Source organism: Pezoporus wallicus, unplaced genomic scaffold (genome assembly GCF_028554395.1).
Source record: "Pezoporus wallicus isolate ANWC-B61680 ecotype Strahan unplaced genomic scaffold, APGP_CSIRO_Pwel_v1 contig_10120, whole genome shotgun sequence".
In the NCBI taxonomy this organism is placed as follows: Eukaryota; Metazoa; Chordata; class Aves; order Psittaciformes; family Psittacidae; genus Pezoporus; species Pezoporus wallicus.
The window spans coordinates 319,714-334,671 of NW_026638516.1; the positions used below are offsets into that span (position 1 = coordinate 319,714).

A 14,958-nucleotide genomic window follows, 5' to 3' on the forward strand; every position below is an offset into this window, starting at 1 on the left:
ACAGAAACTGCCTAAGGAGATGTCAAATCTACTCAAATAATGTTCACAGATCTTGGAATAGCACTGTAATTTTGGCGATGTATTTGTGTATACATAGTGAACCTAAAAGTGTCCAGTTTGATAATCAAATTTTTAAATGCATTTTGAAAAGATGGAGCAAAGGCAGCCCACAAATGCAGGTTAAATGACAGGGAGAACTAAAAAATGAGAAATTTTAAAATGTTCACTTTATTTAATAAAGATAAGATTGAAGGGTAATGTGTTTATTTTAATTACTGAGAAATACCTTAGTCAAATACAGGTTATCAGACTCACTGCAAAATGAACTAGATTAAACACAGGAAGCTGAAACAGAACAGTGATGGATTTTGTTTTCATCATAAACTCTATGAAGGCAAAAGTCATTACACTGGGATTTTCCTCAAGTAACAAATATCCAAGATGAATAATTAAAATAAGACCTTGCTTGCTGATAGAACCTAGACCAAAGTTCACATGGATTTTAAGTTCCTTTACAGATTAGACTCTATTACAAATCAATATTATTTAAGGAATAATAGGAAAGAAGCCACACACTGAAGCGTTGTGGAATTTTTTTTTTGTGAAACGGTCTAGATTTAACTTTCTGGGGGAGGGAGGAGAGAGTTCAACAATTCGTATTATAGTGTCGTACAGGGAAAAGCCCCAAACTCACACTGAAACTCCTTTCCTTACAGCCATGTTTGGTTCAGCTCATTCTGAATCTGATTTTCAGACTAGGAATGCTATCTGTAGGTGGTCTGGATTTAGCTGCAATTCACCTTTCTGGTTTTGAAGGTCTGAATTGCATCCATGGACATATTAACAAGCCCTCCAAAGACTATGAAATGAGCATGGGATGACCAACCCTGATGTAGACACCTATGCAACAGTCACCAGTGTTCAGTCTGATAAATTCTGCCTTCGGTATCTGTACCATAACCAAGACGCTACCAGAAACCTGCTCACTTTTTTGGGCCTCAAAAAAGATCCACTGCAGTTTACTGATGCCAGGAAAGATACTTTATCTCAAATATTTAAATAATAAAATAAAATTCTACACTCACTAGTGTGCAAAATTGTTCTGTCCACAAGGAGAGCAGCCAAGGAACTGATGAATCATCACCTCGATAGAGCTGCCTCAACCATGAATGTGTTTGCCTTCATGGAGTTTCTTCCTTCCCTACTGTCTATGCATCTCCATCTTCTAGCATCCTACAGCATATCAATACAAAGGAGAAGAACTGAAGACATAGTGGCTGAATAAAACAAAATAAATCCATACAGCAGCTGTACAGCAGGCCTGAAGTATTCCTTCTAGGAAGCCAGATTCTGGCCCAAGTATCCCAAACTCCAGTGTGAAGTTATCTGTTCTGTCATCCAGGAGATCCAAGAACCACAAGAAATAGTCTAAGACCAAGCTTTAGGCACAAAACTCTGTATTGTGAGAATGAAAAAAAAAAAATTATCATAAATGGAGCATAAATTTGAAAGACATTTTATGTGTAAGAAAGAAGGAAATGAAGGTAAATATCATAGGGCAGGAACTGTATGTGCAAGCACATAATGTAAAGAAACCAAATAATAGATAAAGTGATCTCTTCAGGTGCATGCAGATTTGAGAAAAATGTCTACTGGGAGTTTGCTAATAGCATCAGGTTTATATTCATATAACAGTATTAGCAGGTATTAAAAGATGAATAATGCTACTGAGAATTATGAAAACCCTTAACTTCCCAGCCACAGACTGGAAAAGAAGACGACAGTTACAATGGCTGGGCCTCAGGAGCCACACAGGGAATAACCAACAACCTCGCACAGAATAATCCCAAAACCAGCAGAAAGATGTGCACTTTAAATTTTTGGTTTGCTAAGGAAGATTTTATTGTAACTCTGACCATAAAACCAACCCAACACACAAGCCTCCATTTGAATGTTTCAGTTTAAATTAATTGGAAGGATGAATAAAACAGGCCTGTATCCAAGCTGCTCACTTATAAAAGGAAGAAATTCTGACAGAGATGAATGTAACTAGTCAGACTTATGAGCTGAATAAGAATGGACCTTGGCATTTCTTTAAGGCAAAGCTGCTAAAGCTGCTTTTTCAGCATTGGCAGCAGCAGAGTAATTCAGGAAGTGTATCCTAGGCTGTGCTCCTGTCTGCAGGTCTGACATGCATCCTTCTTCAATTCTTGGAGATGCTGCACTAGAACTGTAGTGCCAGTTATGACTGAACTGCTGGTAACCAGTCAGGGAAGGAATCACCTGCATCTCTGTAAGAGACCTTTACTTACCATGTCAGTCTTCTTTGTACTAGTGGTAAATGGTCAGATGCCACAGACTCAAAGACAAGCAGGATGCAAGTGACACACACAGCCCTTCTTGTCTTTTGCCACAACCTGCCTACATTATCAAGACAGCACAGAAGGTTCAGATCAGCTTGTGGATGAAAAACAGTCAAAGCAGGACCTGAGCAAGAGATTGGATACAATGTTAGCTAAATGAAAGTATTCTGGAAAGCTTTCTTTTACATATATGCTTCTTTTGCTGAAGGTTCATACAACTGGAGCAGTCAATGTGTAGTTTAGACATATTACCAAACTCCCAGACATAAGTGGCTTTAAAGAAAACTCCCATTAAATATTAGGGAAAAAAAGCCCAAACAGCAAAAAAACAAACCACCACCACCACCACCACCCCCCGAAAAAACAACCCCCACTGTGAAGGCGTCAAGCACAGGAATAGGAATCACAGAGGCCGTGGGATATCTGGATATACTCAAAAACCAAACAAGCAAGGCACTGAGTAACTTGATTTAATGAGTTCTGCATGGAGTAAAGGTATTGGATCAGATGACTCTCAAGAGATTCTTCCAACCAAAATTATTCTGACCTTATTCTATTACTTCTTTCTTAAGCTATACTCTCAGATAACAGCAACAATGAATAAATTTCTCCTCAAGGATTCAGTCCTGTCCCACTGCATGATGACTTGGATTAACCAATCAGACATTAACTTTACAGAATACTGTAAAATAGTTCCTCAGCAGTGTGTTAACCACAAGAACATCAAACTGACCAAGTATCCTTTGCACTGGCTTCTATTTGGATAAACATCCAAATTCTAAATTGTGTGCACATAGAATATGCAAAAATCATCTGATGGTCCAGATTGTGAGAAACTCTCATAATCATCCCAATAGCACTATGGAACTTTGTCTATCAGACACTGCTTACACTTACTTGTACTTCAAAACATACATCTTTGATCTTGCCTTTTCCAACACAGATAGCAACCTGCACATTAAAATCAAGAACTGAACATAAAAGCCTTATCAAAGAAAAATATTCTGGGACATACACAATTATACTTGAGAGGAAGATAAATTAGTCACAAATAATATGCTACTGGAAAGCAGTTACTTGAGGCTGAAATCACTGAAAATTTAAGAAATTACAGGGCATTGTCCTATATGTAGTGATGCCCATCCACCCTGCATTCCCTCTCTCCTCCGCTGTTAGAGACCCTAAAAGGTGTGACTCCTGAAATCTTGAACTACGTACAGCGAGTGGAACATTTTAAATGTAATATTCCTGCTCCAGTTCCTTTCCTCTGAAATAGGGATAATCACACCATCACAGCTCAATTGAGTACCAAGAAGTTAATTGCTGTTTGTGAAGCATTCCGGTAGGATACTGATGAACAGCATAGCGACACCTGTGTGGAAGTTAGTAACTCCATTCAACGTGGTGTGTAAGTGGCATGTGGTGAATAAAGCCCACGGCAACACAGTAGAGGATGATTAAAAGCAATATTGACTGGTTCCCCCCTCAGCAGGCTCTCTCCGTCTTTCACACCGAGTGAAGCAAATTCCTATAGGAGAAACAGCCCACAACTACGTAACTGAAGCCTTTACCATCATGCTTACTGACAAACCCGAGGACACCTCCTCTCATCATGGCCCCTTAACATTACCTTTTATAATGTACGCACTAAGTTATCGTACAAGCGCGCGGCCTGCAGCACACAGCGCGGGACGTGCAGGCAGGCGCTAACTGCACATGAACGCCAAGCCACAGCGCTTCCCCTCAGCCACCGGAGGCCGGGTTTCTGCCCGCAGCTCTCCCGTTGCCGCCTGCCCTCGATGAGCGCTGCGAGCGCCGACGGACGGAGGACTGAAAAGCAGAACGAGCACCCACCAGCTCCCGCAAACCGCTGTGACCCCGCTCCCTCCCCGCACCTAGAGCATGGCGCCCGCCCCTCCCGCCGCCGCGGTGCCCGGGCCCGCCAGAACCGGGCTGCCCGGCCTGAGTCACCGCCGCCTCCCGCGGATCCGCCTCCCGCCGCGCCCTCCCAGCCGCCCGGGCACCGCCCGGCACACAGCAGCCGCGGCGGTTGCCAGGCTGAATAAGATAGAACATGAAAGGTGAAATAACAGGAGCGGCCACGCCCGGGGCTGCGGGGAATCTCGCTTAACCCTTCTCCGCCTGCGCCCGCGGTGACTCCGGCTCCAGGAGGGGCTGCTCCGCCAGCCGGCCCGGGGGGCGAGGGCAGCAGGGTAGGCGGGGCACCGGTACGGCCGCCGATGCCCTTTGCACGGCACCTTCAGGGACACGGGGGGTCACGGGTTGGCTTCGGACACCCTTGGCACGGCACCCCAAGGAGCTCGGGGCACACGGGTGGAAGCTGCTGCTGTGGAAGAGGAAGGCACAGTGCCCTGCCCGCTCCTGCTGCAGTGGTGCCATTGCCCAGGAGTTACTGCTGCAGCACACCGCTGTCTCCCCAAAAGGGAGCGGAGAATGGGAAGTCCCTGATGAGCCCGAACCCTTCTTCCCTGGGTGGCTGCGGGATGGAGCGTTCCTGGGCCGAGCCTGGGCCCGCTGGCCAGGGCCCCTGCCCGGCTGCCAGCTCTGAGCCTGCTCCCAGGCCTGCTCCGCAGCCAGGCCCGAGCTGGTCTGACAGGCTCAGGGCAGACGGGAAGGGAGAGGCCGCCTGCGGCTCAGGAATGTGCAGCCCTTATCTCTGGCTCCCCTGCAATCCTGGGGAGGGAATAACTCTCCGGAGTTTGCCTTTCTCTCGCTCTTACTCACCCTCTGCCCTGGGTGGAGCTTGATTCTCGCTGGCTTGGAGGTGCCAGTGAATCAGGCTGCAGGCACGTCCAGGGGAGCGGAGAGCCGGAGAGCACGACCCACCACCTGCCCTGGCTCACCTGGGAAGGTAGGAGAAGTGTAGGCACCTCCTGGGGTACCCCAATGGCCACGTGAGTTGGCGGGCAAGGGCTGGGGAGGCCCTGTCCTTGCTTCTCTGCGCAGGGCTGGGCGCTCGGGATCTGAGGCAGGGACTTCTTCAGGCAGTCGTGGGCAGGAGATGGCTGCTTCAAAGCAGAAAGGCACCATACTGGAGCAGGAGCTCTCAGCCATGCTGTGGCTGTCATGGGAGAATGGAGAGTCCCACGAGGCGGGATGGGCAAGGGGGAAAGGGGAACAGAATGCAGGCAGTGTGGATGGTGAGGGAAGAGACCTGTCAATCTTCAGGTAGCGTGATCAAAACTGCTTAGTGAACACCAGACTTTTGTCCCATCTCCTTTGGGGAAGCCCAAAAGTTGCCTATTTCAGAACTTATTCCTGTCTTCAGGAAGAGATCTTACAGCCTGACTCAGCTTCCTATGACAGCCTGATCTGGCCTTTTTTGATAAGAAACATGGTAGGGATATGTAGACAAGAGATTGGGACAAAGAGGACTTCACTGGTGGCGGTGCTGGAAGGGCCATGGTCTGCAGTAGGCAAAGAGCCAAGAAAGAGCTCCTGAGGCCCACTGCACCTTTCCTCGCTGTGGTGTATAGCATGGGTGCTTTCCTTGCAGGGGTGTGTAGCTGTCTGCTGACACGGCCTGCAAGCAGCGACACAGACATCCATGCACGTACATGCAAAAGGACAGACAGATGCGTGCAGACACATGCGTGCACAGGCACACGTGCATATTCTCACTTAGTTTTTTCCACAGATGTGAGCTTGTCTGGCAGGCCTTGGGTTTTGTGTGAGCATGGAGGAAGGGGAAGGTCTTGTGTTCCTAAATTGAGGTCAATAGAGGTCAATTATGGCTTGTGTCTGGCCTGAGGACCCAGGTTCACTGAAGTTCTCTATCTTCTAAAACAGTTAGAGGGGAGGAGGCACTTGTAAAGGGACAAAAGTGCCTATAGCATCCTTCTGCTGAGAACATCTACTTCATGGAAGTTTCAGTAAGCTTAGCTGTGATCGAGACAACTCTCAACAACACGCTAGCCCCAGCCCAGAGCAGTGCAGAGCATTGGCGGCCTGTGATGCCTTTCTGCAGCCTACAATACCATATGTTTTCACTAGAGGAGGACGCAAGAAAAGACAGCACGCCTTCACTCTTGCAAAACCACAGCAGGGCTGCGGTCTGGGGAGAAAGTTTTTTTCATCTTTGGCCTAACTCCCTTTTATGTGAGGGGCTGTATTTGAGAGTTTTATTTGCTGTCACCTGGCAGTGGAAATAGTAGTGTTCTGAGGAAAGCAAAGTTACACTCCTTGTGTGGTTGTAGGGAAAATTCAGTGTCAAAGGAAAAAGTGAAAATGTCACATCCCACAGCCTGGTATGATTGTGCCAGAGCAGAGTCATGGCTGAGAACAGACACCTTTGCTCTGTACATCATTTGTAAGGCAATCACAAGCTTTCCAAGCAACTGAAATTCACCTCCAAACCTTCCAGAATTGGACTTCTTTGTATTTTATGGTTAAATGGAATGCTTTTGGACTGCTTTGTAGAACCCATTTCACTGGATTTTTGTAGCCCTAATGAGGAAGAGGAATTTCTGGAGTGCTTTTCTAAAATCAGGATGTGAGGGAAAGTAAAACTCAAGGGCAGCATGTAGTTCTTCTCCAAATTATACCTTACACTGTTGGACCTTTTCTTTAAGTTCTCTGTTTCAGACTTCTGCATACCTGGTACCTAATAAATAATAACCCAAGGAAAGGGACAGTTGGTGTAAGTGTTGCTGTCATAGACATGGTGCTTAGGAACATGTTTTAGTGGTGGACTTGGCAGTGGTAAGTTAATGGTTGGACTCGATGATGTTAATGGTCTTTTCCAACCTAAACGATTCTGTGCTTCTCTCTCTTCTGGTAATCTGCTCTCTGTAAGAGGCCTCTTTTGCACGCAGTATTGCATTTCACTTTTCGATAGATGTAAACATCAGGTTTGCCCTAGTGACTCTTTGCAGGCTGGGTTTACACATGCCACTCCGGACCCTTTATTGCATAGGATCAGCTAAGATAGACATGCTCAGGTGCTGTCTAAATCACTTCACAAGAGAAATTGCATGTAACTTTTTCTGCTACTTTTCCCCTTCCTCTGGCCTGTGGGAAGATCCCCTGGACCTTCTGAACATCTGGCTGAATCCCTGATTCTCCGAAGAATATTTTGTGGGATCCCTTGCACTGACTGTTAAGCAGAGGTGGGTGGAAGTCCAGTAGGTGTTCTGAGGTGCTGACCAGGCTCCCAATTCTACCATGCCACATGCCTGTAGCATTCAAGACATGTACTACTCACTTTAGACAGAGTTTATTTTGGCAGTTCATAGGTTTAAATGACAGATATATGTAATAATGGAAGTAAAGTTGTAATCTCTGGAAGCTCAATGAGTGAATTGATTAAATGAATTGAAGCAGTTTCTCATGTGATGATCATGACTTCAGATGAAGTGAAACGCAGACTACAGAGGGCAGACATACAGGGTTTTTTAAAATGATGACTGAGATCCGTATAAGACCACCTAGAGTAAAGAAGGGGATCACATTCACTCATGCTTTTTAACACAGAGTGATCAGTACAGACTAGTCAGATGACCAAAAGAAAAGGCCTGGGAGTTATATATGTGACATTGTAGCAGGAATAACAAATCCCTTATTTTGGTCTTCCAAACAGAAATTTTAACAGTAAGCCAGGCTTGGAGCCTACAGCCTGAAACTGAGAGAACCTTGAGAATGAGAGCACAGAGTGACTTCAGCAGAAAATACAGAAAGGAAAATTGAAAGAGGAAAAATAATTGCTGTGAGGACTCAGCAGACACAGTTGTGGCTGAGAAAGGGTTTAGTTCAGACTATTAGCCACGTTTCACCATGTGGTTCTGTGGAACATACCTGAGCCTTGCTTGTTGAGAAGAGCAGTTAGTAGGAAGGTATCCAGCATCCTTTGCCGCAGCTCTTGTAAAATTCCCATGGTAATGTTGTATGGCTTAACCAGGAAATTCTGGGGTGCACTTGAAAACTTCAAGAGCTACAGGCACGTCACTGTGAGATTCGCAAGTGAGAGGTCTTAAAATGAGAGATCCTTTCTCGGTAGAAGTACAATTCTTAGTAAAGACAGCTAGTACATGTAGGAGTAGGTTCTGGAAAGGATGAGCATATCTGTCACTGTTAGTACAAGTTATTCAGTCTGCTGCAGCAGGATTAGAAGGCACTAGCTGTCCCTCTATCACACAATGCAGAATTAAAAAACCCTGTCCTTAAACCTCATTTTAAACCACATTGCAGGAAACAGGTCCCTCCCCAAATCTTTTACCTACTACAAAATTTTATTGAGAGCAAACCAACATTTTCCATGTCATATTGTCACTATGTCTGCTCAGGTAGTTTGATCTTGGGCATTACTGTCCTCTTCTAAAACTGACCCTTCCTGAATATTAGCAACCTGTTTTCATAGAATCTTTTCTCTATTATCAGGCTTTTCTTTCTTTCTTTAATAATTTCTAAGTTTTGAGGGTTCTAGACATTTTGGAAACCTGAAAATGTTCCACATCCCCTCGTAAGAGATGTAAGTATTGTCATTGAACATGGTGCATGGGTCCGGTGTGCCTCTTGGACCACTGTTTGTAAACTGTGCTTTACATTCTTCTCTTGGATTTACCATTTCCTGCTTTGACTCTCAAAATTGCTTCAATTTATTTCTTTACATGAGTTTGGAAGTTCGTCAGACATTAATAGCACAGAGGTGTTTTGTGACTCTGCCATCCAGCAGGTTGAAGTAAATTATTCTGTCTGTGTGGCCTTTTTCTTGTTGCTGATATCCAGGGTGATGAAATGACAAGGTGTTTAAGCCCAGCAAATTGTGCCTATACTTGCACATAAGCATGGGGTGTCAGGCAGAGATCCTATCTCACTAGCCAGTGATAGAGCCTTGCTTCCTCACAGGCAGTTCCCTCTGCTGGTGCATAGACCTACAGAGGCCCCAGCTTTTGGGAGTGTCTTGAAGCAGAGAAGCAGGTCCAGCCAGCAAAGTGATGATCTGAGAGAGGCAGGCTGGGAACTTGCTGTGCAGGCAAAACACGTAACAACAAGCGCTGGAGTCAGCATTGGGAAGGAAGATAGAGCCAGCCTGAGGTGCTGAGACATCAGCAGGGACTGTCAGGCAGCAGCAGATGAGACAGAAAGGAAACATTGAGCCAGTTTCCTTTTAGACTGAGTACAGTCCATTGTTCTTGATTCACACCTGGCACAAAGAGTCAAGAAAAATACAGGTCCATTTGGTTTATTTTATTTGATTCTGAGGGTTTTGTGGTGCTCAGCCCCTCAGCAGAGCTGAAACCAGAATTTTGTGCTATTTTTTTAGAAAAACAGTTAAAGTCCATTGAAATGGCACATCATCTGGGCAGGCAGCAAATGATGCACAAGCCAACAGGTCTATACTTTTGCCAGTTTCTGCTCTTAAGGGGTAAAGGGAGAATTTTTTTACATCTCACTTCATCTGTCACTTTTCATGCTCTGCCTGCATTAAAAATTTCCTTATGGTTACATGTTTTTCTGTGCAGAGATAGTTGTGGACTGTGATCACACTACTGCTTATCCTTCCCAATATTAAGAGGGTCTGATAGCTTTTGTGGATCACAAAACCGGAATGCTTCTGATAAGTATCAAAGCTAGTAAAGTCACTCCCAGTTATACCAGTGTGAACAGAAACAGGCCTCAGGCCAAGCCAAGGGAAATTTCTGTTGGAGACTCCCTCCTCAGTAAAAGCTCTTGGTAATTTAGCTCCATCCTCCTTTCTCTCCTCCTGTTTCTCCCCTGCTACTGTTTTTTTGGCTGTGCAGAGCTGCATTGGCACCATAGCAAACAACCCAGTGTCTTTGGGAAAGCCCAAGCAGACGGGTGGAGGAGACCTTTGCTGCTGAGAGACTGAATCCTGCCTCTCATCAGCCCATTATATCAGCCTTCATCTCCCACTTGTTAAGTTTTCAACAAGCTCCTTCGTGCTCTCCTTTATCCACTGCCCCCAAGCATGGGAGGAGTTACTCATAACAGCTACAAAGCCAACCTTCTTTTTCTCCTTCAGCTTCCTCCTGAAAAACCCCAGCAACTATCCCATATTAGCATGCTAAAGAGCTAGTGTACTGAATACTTGTTTCTTTCTACAGCCTTCTCTGTACCTTTCTGTGTTCATCACTGTATGATCTACTAGATTTAAAGAAAGGATTTCTTGGGAAGGAACTAAAGTTTCCAGTCTTGGTTCACTCTTTACCTAACATAGCAAGGTTCTGATCGTGGCTGGTGTTACAAATTGATTGCTTAGGAGAGCCCAGAACTGCATGAAATTCTAAATAATGGGAACAGCCTTCTGGAATGTGTGAGGAGAAGACATTGTGGATCAGTGCTTTTTTTTCCTGACTTCATGAAATACCAATTCTGAGTGCAAAATCAGAGGAACAGTAAATGCAAAACACTGCACAGCTTGTATAGAGAAGATGGGAACCAGTGTGGTGACTTGTCAAATGATAAATTAAAGCTAGCCTGGAATCCCTGTGAAAATAAATTCACAAATGTTTCATCTTGGTCCATGCGCTCTTCGTGGAGCAAGTAAGTTCCTTAACAGACTATCTGTCTGATTCCAGTTACTTTGCCTATCCTTTAGGCATCATGATGGTTCTCCCATGCTTCTCCTTATGTTTAGAAACTCCCTCAAAAAGTTGTTTTTCAGATGTCCCCTTAGAAGCTGTCTGTAGTACAGTGCCTACAGACCACCAAATTCCACAACTGATTGTGAGTACAGTGCAAAATTTGCACATCTCATGGTTGTGCCTTTGTACCTCTTAGCTCATTTTCCTTTCATCTGTTTATTATGTGTAGTGGGGACTAAATTAGGAGACCGTCCTAAGCAAGAATCAATTTAATAATTGCTGGTACTTCATCTAGTACAATGGGTTTCTGACTCATCATCACAGTCTTTTACTATAGCTGTACATTCAGTCAAACCAGCAAGGCTGTTTTGGTGATCAGTTGTCAGTGATCAGGAAAGTCAGTTGGTGGTCATTGGGGCAGTTCAGCAACAGCAGGACAGAAAGAAAAAAAAACACAAACGTAGTAGTCCTGTGCCATAAATCAGCAGGATGCTCATTGCTCCTTGGTGGTCAAAAAGCAAATGGCATATTAGGAAAGGAACAGAATGTGAACACTCCATATAAAACCATATTTCACTTCCATCTGTCAGCTCCAGTCCCACCAACTCAAAAAAGAATACAGTAGAGTGAAACAGATTCAAAGAAGAGAATATTCTGGAGGATCACCAGAGGCACAGAGCAGTTTCAGTGTACAGAAACAGTTGAGTAAGTTATGGTTCTCCATCTGGAATGGTGATGAGTGATGGGAGAGTTAACATGCATAAAATCAGAGTGGCATTTTCACAATGGGATTAGAAAAATCTATAATTTCTCTGGAGGATTATAATCTAAATCAATGGGATTTATGTGAGGAAAAGCCATCTCAATCATTTACACGAAGGTTGATTGGAATACATTATTTTGAATACAGCTTCAGCTGAAGGATGTGGATGCACACAGAAACACTGTACACTGGGGTGTGTCAGTGCAGAGGAACAGTTTTATGGCAGCTGTCTCTATGTGTGTACCTTTATCTGTAGTACTCTCTGGTAAATGCAAGGTACCACAGTTCACTTTTGTTGAAGAAGGAGTTGCCCTTCATTCATGACAAGGAATGTGTATGGTGGGGACTGTGGATCATGATGTTTGTGCAAACTTAGTTTAGTTCACAGTAATTTGATCACAAATCCATACCCTAATGCTGGATATGCCAAAATCCTTTCAGGGAATAAAAATGCATTGCTTTCAAAATGCCATTAATAAGATCTCTTGTGAAGTTCACTGAAAGTCAGTGGTAATAAACACTGAAATTGTTAAATCCTGAGATAACTGTAGGGAGCTTTGGAAGAAAACTGACCAAGTGAGCTGAATGGCCAGGATGATGCAGATGGACCCACATGCTGCCAGTGCAGGGTAATTTATACAAAGGAAAAAAACTGATCTGATTGTATGCCCTCTGGGTCTCAAGTAAATACACAGTTTTGAATGGTGAAGGTCTAAGAATACCTATTATAATAAGCCTTGATTTCTCCAAGTCATCTAAATAAATGCTTTCTGAAATGTAATTTAAATACTACATTATGTTAAATAAACAGGTCTTGCATTAGGTAGTTAATGAAATAGTAATTTATTTGTATCAATCGTTAAAGAGAAGGTATTAATAATGTCCATTTTTATCAGACTTATCAGCTACTGAGTCTGTCTCCAGTGCTGCTCAGGAGGTCAATGAAATGTTTATGTCACCAGTAGATAGTTTGGTAAAGTTCAAGGATAATATAAAGTTTGAGGAAATGGTAAATCTACACTACAATCTGATGAAATGTATTTCAATACATTCAGATATAAAACAATATTCAGAAATCCAGAATGAAGGCTGCATTTTCAGAAATCAGGGTTCAGTGATGTGAAGAGGAATATCAGAGGAAGTCCAGAGAATTCCTAAGGAAAAGCCACAGGTATTGTCCAGGGCTAGGAAACAAGCCCTGCCAGCAGAAAGCCTGTTCCAGTTACTGTGGAGAAAGCTGAGAAGGGATTTACAGTGTTCTTGAACAGACAAAAGATCTGGTTTAGGAAATGTTTCAGTTGTGCAGAGGCATCAGAATACAGTTAAGATCTGAAGTTAAAGATTACTTTATGAAATAAGGTGCATTTTCACTGCAATAGAGGTAAAGAAACGCTGAAGTAGCTTGCTAAGAAACTGTTGACTCAGCCATTCGTATTTTTAAAAAGGTAATCTTTCCAATACATGTTTAAATATGGTGAAGGGGAGGAACGTTATTGCCTGACTGTACAAGCAACTGGGGTGTTCAGGATGAAGATTGTTTGGCTCTTTATTGCCCTTTTTTGCCCTTTGTATCTGCATTTTCCCCTCTACTCTGCTCTGTTTTCCTCTGTTGGTCAGGCCTTTTATAGAGTGAGACTGTGCTGTGTGCTGATTGTGGCCACTGCTCTTTCATCTGTACATCAAAACAGCAGTGATAAGAAAGTCTTTTATTGTAGGACTTCTCTGGAGGAGTCAGGAAGTAGTTTTCCTCATTGCAGAACTGGATAAATTTATTTAGGGCTTTTTATCTTCCTTTGACCCAGCTGTCCACAGCTGAGTGGGACAGTGAAGTGCTGAGTAACAGTATGCAAGCCAGGTGCCCACTGACCTGCAGTATTCAGTGCTAAGGTAATGGTTTCCAGTATTGCATCAGATGATTTTACAGTCCCCCATCATAGAATCATAGAATAGTTAGGGTTGGAAAGGACCTTAAGGTCATCTAGTTCCAACCCCCCTGCCACGGGCAGGGACACCTTACGCGAAATCATATCACCCAAGGCCTCGTCCAACCTGGTCTTGAACACTGCCAGGGATGGAGCATTCACAACCTCCCTGGGCAACCTATTCCTGCTCTTAATCTTTTAAAAAGCAGTTGTGAGATACACAAGGCAAGAGACAGGTCAAAATTAAAACAGGCACTTTATTAATAAGTTTTGTTTCCAAAATGTCACCATTGGATAGCCTTGTTTTTAAACAGATTAGACCAAAGTTCAGTGTTATGTTTTATTTCTTGAATATTTTGATCAATGAAGTAAAAACACTTGTGATAAAGCTTTTAGGTGCTTGATTATTGGGAAAGTCAATAACAATAGAAGGTGGGGCAGGTGTGGAGACCGCCTTGGATCACTTGGTAAACTGATGCATCACAATTAGTTACTACACTATAATACATTTCATACCTATAGAAAGGAGACTGTATTCCAACAACCACTGCAAAAACTAATGGGTTTCAGAGTAGCCAGTGAACTCAAGTGCAATGCCATGGCAACTCCAAGCAGGAGTAGGGAGGCAGTTTTGTTACAAATACAGCACTGGTAAGATAACCATCGGAATATGCCATCCAGAGGGGCCTTGACATACTTGAGAGGTGGCCAATGCCAAACTCATGAAGTTCAGCAAAGCAAAGTGCAGGGTCTTACACCTGGGTTAGGGCAATCCCAGGCACAAGTACAAGTTGGGTGAAGTGATTCAGAGCAGCCCTGCAAAGAAGGGCTTGGGGTGTTGGTCAATGAGAAACTTAACATGAGCTGGCTTCAGTGTGCACTCGCAGCTCAGAAACCAGGCATGTCCTTGGCTGCATCAAAAGCAGCGTGACCAGCAGGTCCAAGGAGGTGATCCTGCCCCTCTGCTCTGCTCTCGTGAGACTTGGAGCATTGTGTGCAGTTCTGGTGTCCTCAACATAAGAAGGACATGGTACTGTTGGAACAAGTCCAGAGGAGGCCAAGAGGATGATCAGGGGCTGCAGCACCTCCCGTATGAAGACAGGCTGAGAACACTGGGTCTGTTCAGCCTGGGACTCTTCATCAGGGACTGTGTGGTTCAGTTGATACGCTGGAGGGAAGGAATGCCATCCAGAGGGACCTTGACGTGCTTGTGAGGTGGGCTGATGCCAACCTTATGGAGTTTAACCATGTCAAGTGCAAGGTCCTACACCTGGGTCAGAGCAATCCCAGGCACAGCTACAGGTTGAGCAGAGAAGAGATTCAGAGCAGCCCTGCGGAGAAGGACT

The 14,958-nt window shown here is 44.2% G+C and overlaps 1 protein-coding gene across 2 annotated transcripts in view; it reads left to right on the plus strand.

Annotated features, from left to right (window-relative positions):
* The first annotated feature begins 4,375 nt into the window (after positions 1-4,375).
* Positions 4,376-14,958, plus strand: part of FAM83H (family with sequence similarity 83 member H) — a 28,520-nt gene continuing 17,937 nt past the window's right edge. Inside the window, exons 1-2 of one of the 2 annotated variants that reach the window (XM_057411162.1) lie at positions 4,376-5,235; positions 7,405-7,492. The gene's annotated coding sequence lies outside the window, so the exon portion shown is untranslated. The remainder of the gene's footprint in view (positions 5,236-7,404; positions 7,493-14,958) is intronic. The other variant, XM_057411161.1, reaches the window with a different exon arrangement.